The following is a 20324-nucleotide window of genomic DNA, read 5'->3' as shown; positions in this document are numbered from 1 at the left end:
TCCATATATTAGCCTTCTGACTCCCTGCACACGCGCGGGCACACATACATATATACATACATACATAACCACAAACACACAAACGCAAACCACACATACATGCACAGATATGTGTATATGCACTTGTATACACACATACATACATCAAAAGTTATTCACTAAGCAAAGGAATTGTTATTCAATGAGCAAGTAGAAATATTTCACCACCTAAGCCCAGAACTCAACATGCCTTTCTTGGAAAATGATTTTTGTTGTTTTTGTTGTTGTTTGTCCATAAGGAAGTAAAAGATAGAGTAGGGCTGGGTCAAACTTATGCTCCAACACTAGATATATTCAGTCTAAAATACAATTCTGAACTCATTTCCTAAGTCATTTAAGAAGATGGACAGGAAGAAGAGGTGGGCAAATTACTATTCCCTGAGTTTGATCCCAGCACCCACAGAAAAATAAAACAGCGTGGTGGCACAAGCTTGTGACCCCAGCACGTCTCTCTAGACAGAGACGAGAGGATCCCTGAAGCTCACTTGATCCAGCCTAGCCTATCGTCAAACTCTAGGCCAGTGGGAACCCAATCTCAGAAAACCAGTGTGTTCATGTGTACACATGTGTATGCACGTTTAATACATGCATACACAAAACTCAGACTTGAAAAACAAATTCAGTAAAGTTATAGGACACAAGGTCAACAAGTCAAATCAGTTGTGGTTCCATACACTTACAATGAACTATAGAAAATCGAGAAAAGTGGTCCCATTTATAATAGCATCAAAAATCATGGGACACTTAGTAATGAAGTAAATCAAAGAAATGAGAGGTATGTACATTTAAAAGCTAGGATACAATGATAAAAGAAATTGAAAAAGACAAACGGTCTCATGATCACTAAAATGGACCCAAAATTCTATAATATTTTTATGAAATGGCATTTTTCACAAAAAAATAAATATTTAATTATATAGTATTTATTATTAAAAATAAATTACCTATAATGGCCAAAAATCTTGAGGAAGAACAAAATGCAAAGTGTACATCCTAATTTCAAAATATCCTGTGAAACAGAAGTAATTAAAATACTATATGGTAATAGTGTTTTAGACATAAGAACCAGTACTAGCAAGAATCTAGAAGTGGATTGACACATGAACTGTTGGCTGATGCTCAACAATGAACAGCACTGGACAGAGGGGCCTGTCGATACCTGATGAGGAGTAGCTTTGCATTCAGGTGCAAAGGGCTGAAGCAGCTCAATGGTTACGAGTGATTGCTGTTCTTCAGAGCTCCCAGTTCGGTTCTCAGCACCTACATTAGGTGGCTTAAAACATCTTGTATCTCCAGCTGCAGGATATCTGACATCCTCTTCTGGCCTCTGCAAGCACTGCACTCCAATGCACACATATAACTAATCATTTTTTCAAAAAAATCAATTTACAGTGGACTAAAGATTTTAATGTAAATCTTAAACTGTCAAATTCCTTGAAGAAAAATACATGAGAATAGTTTCATGACACTGACTAGTCTTGAATATCACACACACACACACACACACACACACACACATACACACACAGCAAAGAAGATAATCAACAGAAGGAAAAGAGGGCTCAGAATAGAGGACAACAAATACAGTTCATATAATGGATTAGCTCGTTCTTATGATTCAATAGCAAATACATAACATACTCATTTCTGTTTAAATTCTTCGGTCAGCTCTACAGATGAACACAGGTTACAAAAAAATGCACAGGAAAATGTAAACCACTACTCAGGCTAGATACCACCTTGCACACATTGCGGCAGCTACTGCCAAACAAATAAGGCAGGGAGAGGCTGTGAGGAATCGATCCTTTGTGCACTAGTAGCAGGAATATAAGACCATATAAATACTAGGAAAAACTATGTGGGAGTTCTTCAAAAAGCTGAAGACAGAACTCCCAGGTGATCCATCATACCCACTTCTGTTTGGACATCCCAAAGAATTGACACCGGAATCCAAATAAATACCGCCTCACTTATTCATTGCAGGGCTGGTTGCCAGGGCCAAGACACACATACTGGGTCCATTTCTGCTTCTGGAAGACTGGCAAAGAGCAATTATGGGGAGAGAGTTTATTCAGCTTACAATTCTGGGCTACAGTTCACCACTGAAAGGACGCTGGGTCAGTAACTCAAACCAGCTAGTCACAGCCCTAACAGCCAACAGCAGAGAAGATTAAAGACAGTCATGTTGCCTCCTTGTGCTGAGCTATCTTCTTTCTTACACTGTTCAAGGACCCCTGCCTAGGGAATGGTGACACAATAACATCAGTCTTTCTACGATTAACAATCAAGACAGTCCCCCAAGACAAGCCCACAGCTGACCTGATGTAGATAGCTCCTTATGAAAACCCTCTTCCCAGGTGATTCTAGGCTGTGTCAAATTGGCAGTTTAAACTAACCACCACAATACAGAAGCAACTAGCTGTCAGTCAACAGACAAATGGAATAAGAAACTATGGCATGGAAAACAATGAAATACTATTTAGTCTTTTAAAAGGAGGAAGTCTGACCCCTTCTAATAATATCAATAGGTCTGGAACTCAACGTGTTAAATGAGATAAATCAGTCTTGTTCTAGAACAAGAAATGTTGCATAGCTTTACTTACATAAAGTATCTAAGAGAGCCAGGCTTACAAAGGCAGAAAATAGAACATTGGTTGCTCTGAGACACCCTAAGGAGGAAATGGAAAATTACTTCAATGACTATAAATTTATACGTGAGGAAAAATTCAAGATACTTGCTTTATAACATGCTGCCTGGTATGGTTTGAATCAGAACTGCTCCCCATAAGCTTGGTCCCCAGTTTAAGGAGGTTATTGACCCTTTAGTCAGCCTCATTAGAGGAAATCTCTAGAGGTTTCATAGCCTGGTCTCTCTCTCTCTCTCTCTCTCTCTCTCTCTCTCTCTCTCTCTCTCTCTCTCTCTCTCTCTCTGCATGACCGCTTGTTGCTATACCTTCCCTGTCATGGAGGGTCTGTCCCTCTGAAAAGCAAAACAAACCCTTTCTTCTTTAGGTTATTTTTGGTCATGGTATTATTCTGTGACAGCCACAGACAGGTAACTAATGTATCACCTGTACATTACACATTTAAAAGCCCATAGAAAAGAAAATCTGAGCAGTCACTACTTGCTAAGCTGAGTACATCCAACTTCTGGAAACGCTAAAGAGAACAGTCATAACTCCATCCCTCTGCCTTCAGCCACGGAGGATTTGTTAATGACCAACAAGTAACAACAAGTAATGAACAACAAGTGCGTTAGTGGCAGAGAAAAAGGCTCACTCTTACAAGAGAAAGTGAAAAATTACCTAAACCAGCCAATCAGCCCAAATACTGGGGAGACTGAGGCAGAAAGATCATGAGCTCAAAACCTGCTGGTGCTACAGCGTGAGCTCAAGACCACCACTGGTAATTTAGTAGTATCCTGTCTGGAAAGGCAAAGCAAAGAACGGCCAGCAGTGTAGCCCTATGGTGGAGCGCATGCCTGGCATGCACAAGACTTTGGGTTCAATGCCTAATATGGCAGAAAGTAAACTAATATAAACTAAAGTGTGTACATACATGCAAAAAAGACCACTCAGTGACAATAAACTGGATATTAACTCCTGCTCTGAGCGGGGAAGGTGGATGTGGCTTCCTCTCTCTCTCCTCCCTCCGGCAGACGCGGGGTACTCTTTCATCCCTGACATGGAGCAAATCCCAGGCCAGCTTCTTGGTGAAGAGAGACAAAACCACTCTAAGCGCCTTGGATACCACTAATTTCTACGTCCTGACTACGGAAAACCGTGGGTGGATCTGTGCGACAGCCCTGCGCATCTCACCAGTTTAGAGTAGAACATCAACCTCCGCGCTCACTAAAGTGAGTTTGTGATCCCCAGAGTGGCATACTGCCCCCCCCACTTGAGATGCGTCGCCCTTGTTCCTTTTCAAAGAGCACACAGTTCGCATGCTGTCTGAAGACTGTCATTAGACACCACTTGCAGACGTGTGGATGTGTGGGTGAGGACAGCACTGACAGGCGACCGCAAGGCGGGAGGAGGGTTTCGCCATAGAAACACCGATTGTCTCTGAAATAAATGGAGAAAGTGGTGTTAGGCTTGGGATCTGCCTTCTTAATGCACTGAACGCTGAGGCTCCTGTCTTTCAGCATTTCCTAAAAGGCCTGTGGAGCTTAGCTTGATAGACAAGCCTCCATATTGAAGTCCTTTTAGCTGTTTAAGCTTTTCCTCTTCTAACAGGGGTCAAAGGGCGTGAAAGATCTCCTCAGAAGGTTAGAGAAGGAATCATTAAAAAGAGGAGGAGAGGGGTGAAAGGTCAGCTTCTTTTCCTAATGGGCGCATCCCCGAGGCCCAAGCACCAGCTTCCTCCAACCTGAGGTGACTTGATTAACGCTTTCCTGAGAAGGACATGGGGGAAGCAGGAGGAGCCCTCATCAAGCGTGTGCAGAGGAAAACAGACACAATAGAAGTCTGGTTGTGCTAAGTAAATTCCATCCATGACGTGAACTCCAAATACCACCGAGTTGCAATGAACCAGACAAAATAAACCGTTGGGATCTTTACGTATTTTGAATCTGTCACGAAGCTGTGTCCTTCTACGATAAGCATTCCCTGTATAAGGACAGGTTTGGGAGGAAAAATCTATCTTTGCATGCAGCACAGACATGGGGGTAGTGAAGGCTCTCACAGATTTTTAGTCAACAAGCAATAAACTGCATTTGCACCCACACACCTATTCCTCACACCCCATCTGGTAACGTTCCCACGTTTCCAAGAAAGAAATCAATAGCAATAATCTTTGAGGGACTCATCGGGTGTGTGGTTTATCACACTGCCATTTGAAGAGGGGGAAAAATGTCCCTTTCATACTTAAAGCAAAAGATTGTTCTCTATATATATTTATAAAGAAATTGCAAAATTATTACTGGGAGAAAAGAGGTTTGAAGGGGAGATTCACTCAATTAAAATATATGTGAGAAAATAGATTCTAGCCGAGCCTAAATATTAGCACTGCACAACTGGAACATTTCCAGTCTACCAATTTCCATCATTTTCAGACTGTTTCTTTTCAAAAGACAGCTATGGATGCATGTTGAGGCAGCTTCTCAGAGAGAGAAGCCATCCTGTGTGTGACAGCCGAGCAGAGTGAACACCCCCATGCCCAGACTCTGAAATTCAGAGCCGGTGTTGTGCGCACGAAGGAAGGAAGTAGCACCCTTTGTTTCTGAGCTTATTTATTGCAGACCTTGTCTGGAATTTGCTATCGAAGCCACCCTGAACTTTCCACTGATCAATGCCAGCGCCTCGGAAAGCATGAAGGAATGGCTATCGGACAAGCCACCATCGACAGAGAAAAACCAACTGCCCACAAGCCTTGGAAAAACACAAATGGGCAGAGCCGTGGATGCTCCAGCCTAGGAGTGTGCCTCCGCCTCCATCCCTCTAAAATGCTAGAGGGTGACAGAGCATCTGCAAATTGGAATGTTATAGGAGTGGGAGGGAAAGTCAAAAGCAGAGGACCCGACTTCTGTGAAGTAGGCAGACACGGTGGGGTGGAGACACACCAGGAAGAGGAAGGCTAATAGGAAACAAGGGGAGGGAATCATATTTCTTCCCGGCAATGTGACAGATAAAAAGTTGCCTTTGTTTTTCTGTGCAAATAAACTTCACTTCAAAAATGGTAGGGGTGGGTTGATGTCTCATAAAATAAGCTTTATCTTCTGTGGTGACAACTTGAGACAGGGTGGGGGGTAGAAGCTGGGTAATAACCATCTTTTCCATTATTTTTGTCAATATTTTTGTTATTTTGTGGAGAGATGGCTGGGGAGAGTCTAGACAAATGCTATTAAGAATGAGGACTGAGAAAAAGGGTGGAATCAAATTGTTTAGCTGTTCACATTGGGGAGCCTGTGCCACTGCAATAGGCGGAACAGAATGTTTAAAGACACCATGCAAACACTGCAGCCTGCCCCATGTTCTGGCCTTACAAGGGGGGAGATTCACTCAATCTTTGTGTGTGTGTGTGTGTGTGTGTGTGTGTGAGAGAGAGAGAGAGAGAGAGAGAGAGAGAGAGAGAGAGTGCCTCTCTGTGTGCCTGGGTGTATGCCTTTGTGTGTGTCTCTATGCGTGTGTCCCTCTGTGTGACTCTGTGTGTGTGTGTGTGTGTGTGTGTGTGTGTGTGTGTGTGTGTGTGTGTGTGCCTCTCTGTGTGTCTGGGTGTATGCCTTTGTGTGTATCTCTATGTGTGTGTCCCTCTATGTGACTCTGTGTGTGTGTGTGTGTGTGTGTGTGTGTGTGTATGTGTGTATGTAGCTCTGTATGTGTACCCCCAGGTGTGCATGTGCCTCTGTGTCTGGGTGTATGCCTTTGTGTGTGTCTCTATGTGTGTGTCTCTGTGTGTGTGTCCCTCTGTGTGACTCCGTGTGTGTGTGTGTGTGTGTGTGTGTGTGTGTGTGTGTGCGCGCGCGCGCGCACGCATGTGTGTAGCTCTGTATGTGCACCCCCAGGTATGCATGTGCCTCTGTGTGTATGTACTTCCAGGGAGTGGAGAGGGTGTTTAGGAGTCTGTCTCCATGTGTTTTCCATCATTTTTTTCTGTTTGCTTGCTTGCTTGCTTGCCTGCCCGCCTGCCAGCCTGCCTGCCTGCCTGCCTGCCTGCCTGCTTGCCTGCTTGCCTGCTTGCCTGCTTGCCTGCTTGCCTGCTTGCCTGCTTGCCTGCTTGCCTGCTTGCTTGCCTGCCTGCCTGCCTGCCTGCCTGCCTGCTTGCTTGCTTGCTTGCTTGCTTGCTTGCTTGCTTGTTTGCTTGTTTTGAGACAGGGTCTCTCATGGCCTGGATCTTTGACGTGTATGCTAGGCTAACTGGCCTGAGAGCTTCTAGGGATCTGCCTGCCTTTGCTTCCAATCTCTCATCTTGGATTATAGGAATGTACCATTACACCTGGCTTCTTACATAGGTTCTGGAGATCCAAATTCAGGCAAGCAAATGCCTACTAACCAAGCCCAGCCCACATAAAGCCTCCGAGAAAGAGCACCAGCAAGTCCTCAAGAGCTGTTGGAATCCAGTACCTCCTTAGTAACTACAGCCAGTCACTAAAACCCATGAGGAGTAGGCCCATGAACCATAATGCCCTGTCTGTTTCAGTTCACATGTACCAAGGATGAGCTCTGAACTTTGTTTGCTTAGCCCAATCGTGCTTGCCTGTAGACCTGGCTTTTTGTTTCAAGACAGTAGACATGCAAATGTTTGTTGAATGACTGGATGTAAAGAATAAAGATGAACCAAGAGTCACAGCAGAAACCCCCAGCCTCTGCTCTAGCTGTAGTCTACCTGGCCCAACTCTTGCTTCCTAGAAGACCACTACTACCATCATAACCACATCCAAGCATGCAGCACCCAGCAAGGAGGAGTGTTGAGGCTCTCCACTGGTCCTAAGTGCAGTTCTTCCTCACTTTCCAGCTTCCTACACATAGAGCTGACACCACTTCCCAGGATGCCATTCAGGTAGTAGGCCTTCCTCACTTTCGCTGTTCCCCAGTCCTGAGTGCCCCCAGAAGTGTACCAACTACAATCAGAACTGCAACATAGACCTACAGGTTCAGTTCCAGTGGACAATACCACTTCCTGGCCACACTGAGCACTGAACCACACAGAGACATTATCAAAGAGCACAAACACTACCTTATATGCTTTGGGAATGATTGTGGGGATGTGGAAGCTACAGGGAGACCATGGTCCTGTTTCCCTTGCAAAGACACTGAGTTTCTTTCTAGTTGCCAGTATCATAATACCACTAACTGATTAAGTTATGCTGAAAGGGGGTTTATTTGACCTTGAGTCTGGATCAAGGTCAGGCATCCATATCTGCTGGTGACCTTCATGCTGTGACAGTCCCAAGACAAATACAGGAAGCACATGCAAATCATGGTCTCCCACCCTCTTATAAAGCCGCCAGTATTCAATTATTGGACTCTACCCAGTGACTTTATATAATCGTAATCACAGCCTCCCAAAGGCCCTCATTGTACACATCTTAGTCAAATTGAGTTCACACCCATTTAATACATTAAGTGGAGATTAAATTTCAGCGTGAATTTTCTGATGGGAAAAATCACATCAAACCATAGCAGACACCCATAATTAGCAGTCAGGCTTGGCACCAGCTCTGCCCCTTTGGTTCCCAGTCAGGTACATTTCCACATTTAACACAAAATGTATCAACAGACAGTAGGACACCTAAAGTTTCAATTCCTGAAAATGTCTGGAACTTACAGGAGAACATGATGCAACACACATGCACAAAACACACACACACACACACACACAAAATGCATGCACACACATATAAACATACATGTGCTCACAAGCACACAAACCCATGTGTGCACAAAAAGAAAAGCATATAGATAGGTTCTGTCACTCTCTGGGTGAACTTTCAAAGTCAGAGCACGGCAACCCAGCTATCTTTGGATAAGCACATCAGCAATCCCCAGAGTACTTCCTGAAGGACAACTGCCCCCTCTGTATCCCAATTCTCAGATGCAGAAATAATTCTGCCCTACAGGGGATATCCAACAATGTCTAGATCTTAGTTACTTACATCCTTTGGTGCTGCCATCCTCTGCAGGGTGGAGACCAGAGATGGAGTTCAACGTCCCCATCCCAAAGACTCGTCTTGTCCCCAGTGACACTGTGCAAAGTTGAGAAGCTTTGCAATACATTCCACATTCAAGCAGCCACCTGTGCTGGACCTCATGCCTCCCCCACAAATGCACAAAGAAAACTGAAGCATCCTTGGGAAAGCCACAGCCTAAGAAGGCTGGCTCTTTCCCTCCAGGCTGTGTTTTTCTTGATCTCATCTCGATCTCCAGAGACAAAAAAAAAAAGTGCTAATCAGAGTGCCTCAGTCCATCTCATGTCTGTGTGTGTGCATGTGCTGTATGTCGTCCAACTTGTTCTCTTGAGGCCTATGGTCTCACTGACCTGAGGCTTACCCATAAGGCTAAGCTTGCTAGCAAACAAGTCCCATGAATCCCCCTGACTCCGTCTCTCCAGCACTGAGATTAGTGGTGTACCACCACTCCTGGATTTTTTTCTTCATTAATTTATTTATTTGCTTTACATCCATATTGACTTCCCCCTTTCTCCTCCAAGTCCCACCCTCATAAGTACCTCTCCCCATTACTCCCTCCCCTTCTCCACAGAGAAGGAGATGTCTCCCCTGGCTACCAAGTCACCCTAACACTTCCTTGATGTGTCTGCTTTACATCCATATTGACTTCCCCCTTTCTCCTCCAAGTCCCACCCTCATAAGTACCTCTCCCCATTACTCCCTCCCCTTCTCCACAGAGAAGGAGATGTCTCCCCTGGCTACCAAGCCACCCTAACACTTCCTTGATGTGTCAGGATTAAGCACATCCTATCCCACTAAAGCCCAACCAGACAGTCCAGCTAGGGGAAGGGAATCTAAAGGCAGGCAACAAGAATCAGAGACAGCCCCCACTATCTTGTTGGGACCCACAGGAAGACCAAGTGGCACATCTGCTATAAATATGTAGGGGAGCTAGGCCTAGCACCTGCTTGTCCTTTGGTTGGTGGTTCAATCACTGTGACCCCCCATGGGCTCAGGTTAGTTGACTCTTTAAGTCTCCTTGTGGTGCCCTTGACTTCTCCAGATTGCTCAATCCTATCCCCAACTCTTCCACAAGACTCCATGAGCTCTGCCTGATGTTTGGCTGTGGGTCTCTGCATCTGTTTCCATCAGTTACTGGATGAAGCCTCTCAAGAGCCAATTGTGCTAGATTCCTTTCTGCAAGCATAACAGAGTGTCATTAGTATTGTCAGGGTCTGGCTCTCTCTCATGTCATGGATCTCAAATTGGGCCAAGTCATTGCTTGACCATTCCCTCAATCTCTGCTCCATCTTTATCCCTTCATATCTTGTAGGCAGGACAACTTGTGGATCTAAGGTTTTGTGGGTTGATTGCTGTCCTTATCTCTCCACTGGGAATCGAGCCTGGCTGGGAGACATGGCTACTTCATTCTCCCTAGCCCAAACTGCTAGGAGTCTTAACTAGCATCACCCTGATAGAATCCTGGGAGCTTTCCTGGCCCAGGTCTCTAGCTCATCCCAGACACACACACACACACACACACACACACACACACACACACACACACACACACACACACTGATTTCCACTCTATCTCCCACGCCTTTCCCACTACCCCTTTCACATCTGATGCCTATTCTTGTTCCCCTCCTTACTACCTCTCCCACTCAGTTCATTCTGTCCATCCACTTATGATATCTGTTTCATTTCCCCTTCTGAAAAAGATTCAAGAATCTGCCCTTGGGCCCTCCTCGTTAGTTTCTTCAGATCTTTGGACTGTAGCAGAATTATCCTTGACTTCATGGCTAATGTCCGTTTATAAGTGAGTACTACCACGCATGTCTTTCCAGTTACCTCACTCAGGATGATCTTTTCCAGTTCTATCCATTTGCCTGCAAATTTCATGATATCTTTGTTTTTAATAGCTGAATTGTACTCCGTTGTGTAAATGAACCACATTTTCTCTATCCATTCCTCTGTTAAAAGACATCTAGGTTGTTTCCAATTTCTGGCTATTACAAATAAAGCTGCTATGAAAATAGTTGAGCAAGTGTCCTTGTGGTACAGAGGGGCCTCCTTTGGGGCATGATATAGCTGGGTCTTGAGGTATAACTATTCCCAATTTTCTGAGAAAGCACCAGATTGATTTCCAATGTTTGTACCCCCACCAGCAATGGAGGAGTCTTCCTGTTGTTCCACATCCTGTGCTGTCACTTGAGTTTTTGATCTTAGCCATTCTGATGGGTGTAAGATGGACTCTGAGTCATTTTGATTTGCATTTCTCTGATGACTAAAGAAATTGAACTTTTTTTTTTTTTTTTTTTTTTTTTTTTTTTTTTTTTTTTTAGTGTTTCTCAGCCATCAGAGATTCCTCTGTGGAGAATTTTCTATTTAGTTCTGTATCCCATTTTAGTTAATTTATTTGGTTTATTGGTGTCTAATTTCTTGAGTTTTTATATATTTGGAATATTAGTCCTCTCTCAGATATTAGGTTGATGAAGATCTTTTCCCATTCTGTAGGCTGCTATTTTGTCCTATTGATGATATTTTTTGCCTTAAAGAATCATTTTTAGCTTCATGATTTATTATTTATTTAGTTCCATTTATTAATTGTTAATCTTAGAGCCTGAGTCATCGGTTTTTGGTTAAGGAAATTGTCTCCTGTACCATTGTGTTCAAGGCTATTCCCCCACTTTCTCTTCTATTAGATTTAGTGTATCTGGTTTTATGTTAAAGTGTTTGATCCACATGGACTTGATTTTGGTACAGGATGATAAATATGGGTCTATTTGCATTCTCCTATATGCAGATATCCAGTTAGATCATTACCATTTGCTTTTATTTTTCCATTATATGGTTTTGGCTTCTTTGTCAAAAATCAAGTGACTGTAGGTGTGTGGGTTTTTCTATTCAATTGATCAACCTCTCTCTTTTTATGCCAATGCCATATTATTTTTATTACTATTGCATCCATTCTGTTTTAGCCTGTATCTTTTTATTGTGGAATTGAGTCCATTGATATTAAGAGGTATTAATGACTAGTAATTGTTAATTACTGTTATTTTGATGGTGGTAGTGTGTGTGTGTGTGTGTGTGTGTGTGTGTGTGTGTGCTTCCCTTCCTCTGGTTTGATGGTGTGGGGTTATTTATTTCCTATGTTTTCTTTGGTGTAGTTACCCTCCTTGTATTGGTGTTTTCTTTCTAGTATCTTCTGCAGGGCTGGATTTGTGGACAGATACTATTTAAATTTGATTTTGTCATGGAATATCTTTTTATCTCAATCTATGATGATTGAAGGTTTTGCAGGGTACAGTAGGCTGGGCTGTAGTCTCCTGGAGTCTTTGAGACATCTGCCCAGGCCCTTCTGCTTTTTGAGTCTCTATTGAGAAGTTGGGTGTAATTCTGATAGGTCTATCTTTGTATGGTACTTGGCCTTTTTCCCTTGCAGCTTTTTATATTCTTTCTTTGTTCCATACATTTAGTGTTTTGATTAGTATACAGCAGGAGGATTTTCTTTTCTGGACCAGTCTTTTTGGTGTTCTGCAAATTTCTTGTAGTTGATATACATATCAACTTTTAGGTTAAGGAAATTTTCTTTTATGATTTTTGTTGAAAATATTTTCTGGGCCTTTTAACTAGGAATCTTCTCCTTCTTTTATTCCTATTATTCTTAAGTTTGTTGTTTCCATGGTGTCCAGATTTCTTGAATGTTTTATGTCATGAACTTTTCAGATTTAGCAGTTTCTTTGACTGATATATCAGTTTCATCCATTGTATCTTCTATACCTGAGATTCTCACTTCCATCTCTTGTATTCTGTTGGCGATATTTGCACCTGTAGTTTTTGTTCTCTTCCCTAGGTTTTCCATCTCCAGAATTCACTCAGTTTGTGTTTTCTTTATTGCTTCTATTTCCATTTTCAGTTATTGAAGAGATTTATTTCCTTCACCTGTTTGATTTACTTTCCTGTATTTCTTTAAGAGATTTATTCATTTCCTCTTTAGAGGCCTCTATCATCTGTATCATCTGTATAAGATTGGATTTAAAGTCATCTTCTTGTGCTTTGGCTGTGTTTGGATATCCATGGCTTGTTGTAGCAGGATAGCTATGCTCTAGTGGAGCCATATTGTTCTAGCTCTTGTTCTTGTTCTTATGATGTAACCACCTGATTGTCCCTGGTGTTGACTGGATGTTCCTGATGCCAACAGAACTCCTTCAGGAGGCAGGAAGAGCTGTGGGCCTGACAATGAATCTCAGGGAATAGAATGCTGCTTATCTCTGCTGGCTGTGCCCCAGGTGGACCTGGCATGCAGGGGATTGGCAGCGAAGGGATCTAAGTTGGATGTCCCTGGGACCCTTCAAGGCTCCTTCTTGGATTTTTTTTAACATATGTTCCAGGGATCAATTCAGGTTCTCATGCTTACAAGTCAGGCTCTTTACCAACTGTGAAATCTCCCCAGCCCACTACAGTCCCCCCCCCATTTTCAATAAAGTAGCAGTAGCTAAGAGACTCAGTCAAGGGTCTTCAGTGCCTAGTTAAGGAGATGATAACAGATGCTGGAACTGAAGGAAAAATCCTGGAGTCATTTTTTTCATGGCTGCAGACCTCCTCTGGCTCTGGTTGTGGCAGGGTGCTGGTAGTCACCTAGGAGAAGCCCAGCTGAGCCGTTTCCCTATTTGTTTAGATTCCTGTCCCCATGCCTTCCTGCCATTTCTCCCCACAGACTCTTCTGTGAACAAGATGCCATCTCCTTCAGGAACCTCTTTCCCTTCCTCTCTACCTGCATACCTGTGAGCTCCTTCAGTTCTTTCCTCAATTCTGAACTTGAGAAGACTATTAAAAGATAAAATAGAAGGCCTTTTCCAGGGGCCCCCACCTTCATCAACTCAAAAATGTAAGCCATCAGAGACAGCCGAGATCACTGTGGTTCCACCCTCCCTAGGTGAGGCAGGAGACACAGTGCACTACTCCAGAAAGCATTGACTCAAGCCTAGTTAGGCTCATTCCTACCTTCCTGTGCCCACCTCCACAAGCACATGCAGATAGGAGAAGGAGGCCTACAAACTCAACCAAGGGAAAGAAAGCAAAACCAGACATACAAATGGTGTCCTGGACATAATGGTCAGAAACTAGTCAACGCTGGAAAAACATTTCACCTTCTTTCATCTCCAATTAAATGTTCAGTTGGTGCCTAACAATGCAGATAGTTCCATAACATTCACTCACAGTTTAGTGTAAATAAATACCATGCCCAAGCAGAAAAATTAGTGGTTAATCCAAGAAGCTATCATGCTCTGTCATGTGGTTTGGTACATACACTGTAATCATTTAATCATTTCTTAGTTAAATCTCTCAGTTGCCCTCAGAGGTAAAATTGCTAGTATTCTTAGCCTTGTTATTATATAGGTAGGGAAACTGAAGCCCAAAGGAACTCAAACAACTTCCCCAGCTGGTAGGTGGCTAAGACAAGATATCAGCCAGGGCGGTGTGGCACCGAGGCCTTACCTCTTCTATGTGGTCTATGTGGCTATAACTTAGCCCTTATCTAAAAGCAATGAATGGAAAGTCAGAGTCCAGGGTAGCTGAGGGTGGGGCAGGTTTTAAGCCTTTATAGTCATGGTGAGAAGTTAAACAGTATGCAGAACACTTATCTATCTGCCTGACCCATAATAGGCTTCCTAAAAATATTATTATCTTCCCAAAGCCAGTGACCCTTGAAATCATGAATCAAGCCATTTTCTCCAGCTTCAAGGTCGAAACAAGGGAACAATCAAAAGGAAAATGCATGGGGTCAGAGTGAGGTCTCAGTGACTAAAACTGCTTGCTACTCATACAAGAAGGCCTAGGTTTAGTTCCCAGTGTCCTTCTCTGGTGGTTTACAACCACATCTAACTATATGGAATCTAATGCCCTCTTCAGGCCATTGCAGGCATTGCACACACATGCGCAGACACACACATACATATAAGTAAATGCTAAAATCTTTTAAAAGAAAGAACTGCTATTTTAAAAAATAGTTTGACAATTTAAAAAGGAGTGTTCCAAATTCAAGACCTCTACCCAATATATAAACTAACACATCATGATAATTCTAACTCAGTGGTTTTACTTCTTTGCTTGGTTGGTTGTGATACGACCTCACCCTGTAGCTCAAGCTGCCTAGAACTCACAATCCTCCTGCCTCAGTCTCTCTGGTGCTGGGATTACAGATGTGAGCCACAATTCCTAGCAGAGACCATCTTACTGTTTAATACTAAACTATATTCCTGTCTGCTTCACGGACTTCTGACTGACGTCTCAAGTAGATTATTGTCTGTACTTTAGGAATTGAAAGAAGATCTGATAATGACTCCACACGTCTGAGCTAAATTTAAAAGTTGCATTGGAGACTTATGGTTTGAACATTATGTGAGTTTGGTCCACAGCCAAAGAACCATTAAACCACTGAGTTTAACCAGGAGGATTTGTAGAGGTCATACAAGCCCTCTGTATCCAGAGGCACAAAAGTCCTCTGACTCCACTCAGCAACTGGCATCTACTGAAACACACTGCAGCTACACATTCTTTGCAAGGCATGCTGAAAAGATAAACCAAAGGTGTGCTTCTCAGAAATCTACTCATTACAGATAACAATGAGCTTTACACCCGTTGTGGGAGGGGCATCAATGTGTGAGCATAAAGCTAGACGCTGATGTCAGGTGTCTTCCTTCGTCACTCTCCCCTTCTTCTGTTACCCAGGCTTTCTCACTGATCCTAGAACTCACACTTTCATCTGGACTGGCTGGCCAAGGACCCACACATACACCCCAGGCCTATGATACAGAGGGATATTACTACACACAGTTTTTATGTGGGTGCAGAGTAGATCTCTGTACTTGCCAATTAAATACATTACCTATGGATCCAACTCCCCAACTCCTTGGTATTCAATTTTTATATTTAATGCAATCATATATATATGTATATATATATATATATATATATATATATATATATAATATCACCAAAGTTGGGAGAGAGAGGCAGTCGTGACAAGAAGAGGGTCAAAGAGAATAATAATTTTATTTAGGCAAGATTTTTGCAGTTTACAAAACACATTGGCATTATCTACTCATAATCTAAAGAAAGTTATGTTATCACTGAAAGGGGTTTCTTGACATTAACATTATTTGAAGCTATAAGGCCAAGAAATATGTCTTCTTCCCAAAATATCAGCTTTCTTATCTTGCTACAGATGACAGGGTCTCTAATTCTCTAGAGAGCACACTGAGCAATTCTTTCTTCAGAAACTCACAATCTTATATTTCAACAATGATTTTTCCACTACAACTTCCAAGTTCTAGCAGCAATGAGTCCCTCATTCCCTCAGTGAGAAATCTAAACATGCCTCACATGGCATGTATCATAGGATCACTGATAAGTATTGAAGCTGTAACACATGTGAAGGAGTCTGCTTGAGGTCAGCCTTGAAGATGATTCCCACCCTCCTCGTCTGCGCTAACAGGGGGCATGTGTGTTGGGCTGACCACGAGCCTTCAGAGCTCCTCCATTTGACAGATAAACTCAGAAGCAACTATTATGAGCTGAATTCCATTCGGTTATCACACAAGCCCACACTGTTATCCTCTAAGCTCACGCTAAGGAGCCCACTCTGCATCTGAGGCTTCACTGCACAGCTTTTTGCAAAGTCACATCCTTGCATACTCCACAGACACAACAGTCATCACGATCTATGGGCTTCACCATCATGGTGGACTCTGCCCTCAAAGAGTGAACCAAAATAAGCCTTTTCTTCCTTAAGTTGCTCTCTTGTCAGGTGTTTTAACACAGCAATGAGAGAAGCATTTCTAATACCCATAGGTGTGGGGCCATGCTGTCTTCAGTACTAGTATGTCACTAATATGGGCCCATTTGTACAATTAACAGACACTAACAATAACTAAAGAAAAATGTCTTCCCATAACTCCAGTATGACTCCTACATGGCCCTGTCTTTGGACCGAGTCTTGCAAGTAGCATTTCTGATCCTGAGAACCATAGCTGGGGTTCCTTCGAGGCCCAAAGAGCATCAATGTTTGAGCTGGAAAGCACTCACAGCAAACAGCTTTCACTTCTGTACTCAGCCTCACTCTATCACTTAGCCAAATGCAAATTCTATTTATTTCCTTGTATATCCTCCTGCTGTCCACATTAACTCACTTATAAGAGCTGCAGTTTCTCAAGTTCGTAGTTTAATGGTGTAATTGTAAATGTCTTAAACCAACAGCACTCTGTTAAGCCAAGTCGTGTCCTGAGCCTAATGATTTCCAAGGGTGCTCATGTCCGTCTGTTCCGAACATGGAATTTAGGTGCTGTGTTCCAGCAGTGAAACTAGACCAGCAGGGAGCCACAAAGTTTTATAAATTTCATATTCTAAAGTACATGATGATCATGTGCTGCTACCTAGACTGCAAGTCTGTTGGTTAAAAAAAAATAATTTTATATCCATATATGGATATGAAATGTAATAGAGATATAGGAATCAGTTCACTGTCAGTATAAAATATCTGATGCATTATTTGCTCCAGTATGCCAGCTGGTTTTCCTGTTACTATGACAAGATACCTGAAAGACTCAAGGGAGGAAAGGTTTATTACAGTTTACAATTCCAAAGGGACACACCATCATGGATCACACTTCCAAAGGAACATACCAGCTCGGCAGTCTCAGAATCAACCTCACTCCCCCTGGTGTAGTAGGACTCCTGGCTATCCTAGACAAATGTGCCTTCTAAGACCACTGAAGCTGACAAGGCTACTGTAGTGGCTATTTCTGGTTGTCAACTTGACTGTATCTGGAATGAACTATAATCCAGAATTGGAAGGCTAACCTGCGATCCTGATCTTGAAGCTGAGAGAAACAAGTTTCTGACCTGGATCTTGGCTTGGAGATCTTGAGGCATAGTGGCTATGAATCCCAGGAGACTAAGGCAAGGAGATCTCTAAATTCAAGGTCATCTGAGACAAAGCATTTCCCAGATCCAGATATGGTGGTACACACCTTTAATCTGGGTCAAGCCTACTGCTGGAGACCTACGTTGGGACATTGAAAGAAGGAAGATTCTTTTCTTCTTCACCTGTTTGCCTTGTGAGACTGAGCAACTGCTAGATCCTTGGACTTCCACTCACAGCTGCTGCTGACCATTATTGGGGAGTTTGACTATAGACTGTAAGTCATCAACAAATTCCCCTACTATATAGGCACTATCCATAAGTTCTGTGACTCTAGAGAACCCTGACTAATACAGCTCCCCTTTCTCAAATGTCTCAGCCATGCCTGTCCCTTGAGGTTGTAGGGTCATTTTCACTGGTTCACATTATTCCAGCTAGATCACAAGGGTTTAGGGTGGCAATCATTATCTACTGCTTCTCTAGAGAAATTTCTCATTTTCCCCTGACTGTCCCCATCCCAGGATATTTGCCATAAGAGCCAGCCCCCACTCCCATGCTGTGCTCATGACAGACATCACCAATCAAATGCCAGATTCAAATTTGATTCATAATCTTTTTCAACACAACATTTCACTCAATAATGTCCAATCAGATAAAAATAGCTTCAAGTTTAAAATCTGTTCCCTAATACTTGAATAAGCATGCTTGTGCTTTAATCCATTTCTGTTACATTGATTGAATTTTGGTTTCCTTAGCAAGATGCCTACAAAATTCTTAAAACAATTTTATAGTAAGTATGAGCAATTAGCACTAAGTAAGGGCTATATAGAAGAGAGTTTGAAGTTTCATCAATAAAATCTGCTAAGTTCCAGCATATGCTCAAGATATAGGAAGCTAAAAAGAACATTCTCACCACCCTTAAAATGAAAATAAAAAGATAATATTTAATCATTTGAACCATAATTTTTTCTATTATAAAAGTCAAATTATATTATTGTACATAATTAGGATCATAATTTTTCTAGAATCCCTGAGTCTGCGGAAGGATACAAAGCAAATGAGCAGCCTGAAACCTCAGGAAAAACAGGGAAGGGGAGCACGACGCTGGTTTGCCTGGTACAGAGCACTCACAAACTGTAGAAAGGATTCGCCTAAAATCTTAAGCAATTGCTAAACAGTGAGGGAAGACACCTGTACAATGTGAGGACCCTGCACGCCACCAGGAAGCTTCAGAAAACCCAGACCTCCTACTGTGGATCAAATCTGCAGATGTCCCTGATGATTTATACTTTGAAGGGCTTGTGTGAGATGATTGCTTCAGGAGGGCTTTACCTCCATTGACAGTTTCATCCATTGGTAAGTTCATAGCTGAATTGATTATAACAAGGTGGGGCCTCAGGCTGGGAAGAGGACTCCGTGGGTAAAGGTTCTTGCTGCCAAGACTGATGACCTGAGTTTCATTCCTGGAACCCACATTATAGGAGAGAATAGACCCCTGCAAGTCATTGTCTGGCCTCTACACATGAAATAATTTAAATTTTTAAAAAGAAGGTAGAGCCTGTGGGAGGAAGTAAGTCACTGGGGGCCTGCCCCTGAAAGGTAGAATTGTCCTAAACAATTCATTTGCTTTCTGATTCCTGGTCACCGTGAGGTGGGCTGCTCGTCTCCCATCATGCTCCTCTTTGCCAAGTCACTCTGCCTTACCACAGGCCCAGAAACACAGAGCCAAGTGACCTGTGAAACAGTGACCTGAAAAGACCATCATTCCCTTATAAAGGCCATCTCGGGTACTCTGCTACAGCAATGAGAAGCTACTTAATACCATTCACAGGTGTTCTGAGGGTCCCACTGAGTGCTCTACAGGGGTTAGAGCAAGAGACAAGAGAAAAAGCACTCTCTTATGTTGCAGACTTGAAAACAAGAAACACTTCAACTACAAGAAGAATATGAAGACCATCTTCCCTTGGTGCCAGCGAAACGAGAGTGTAAGACAGTTGGAGGAAGATTGACTTGGTGTACAGGCAAAGACCCACTGCTGCTAAAAATAAGAAAGACAAATGCATCCATAAATAAATAAATACATGACAGATAGACAGACAGACAGACAGACAGGCAGACAGACAGACAGATAGAGATCTTGAGGAAATGGTAAGAAACACACTATGCCTAGCCCTTAGGCATGTCTACATTGAAAGGGATTTAGTTATCTCAGAAACAGATCAGTGTCCAGGCATAAGTAAGGCCCTGGTTCAGTTCCCCAGCATCACAAGACAGAATAAAGATAGGAGGAAAAAAGAGAGGAAAGGAGGAAAGGGGTGGGTGAGAAACTAGGCCAGCAAGAAGGCTCAGCAAGCAAAAATGTTTGTCAGAGAGCTGACATCCTGAATTTGATTGTTAGCATATTCATGAAGAAAGAAGAAAATCAACAAGTTGTTCTTTGGCTTCCACATTCATGCTGAGGCACACATACCCACAGACTTATAGGCACACACCACACTAACATACACGCATTCATATGCACACACAAACAAATACGTAAATACATACATACATGAATACAAACATACATATATATGCAATGACACCTTTTTACAAAAGAAAATAGTCAAACCTGACAACAGAGAATAGTCTCCATTCCTCATCCCTAATGCAAGGCTAGCAAAGATTAAATAGAATAAAAGAGTGGAGAGCAAGAACATCTAGAGAGAAAGTCTCAGAAGTTTTGGCTCTCGTAAAGTCATAAGGGATAGA

This window comes from Apodemus sylvaticus, chromosome 7 (assembly GCF_947179515.1).
Source record: "Apodemus sylvaticus chromosome 7, mApoSyl1.1, whole genome shotgun sequence".
Classification (NCBI taxonomy): Eukaryota; Metazoa; Chordata; class Mammalia; order Rodentia; family Muridae; genus Apodemus; species Apodemus sylvaticus.
This window is presented reverse-complemented; position numbering follows the sequence as displayed.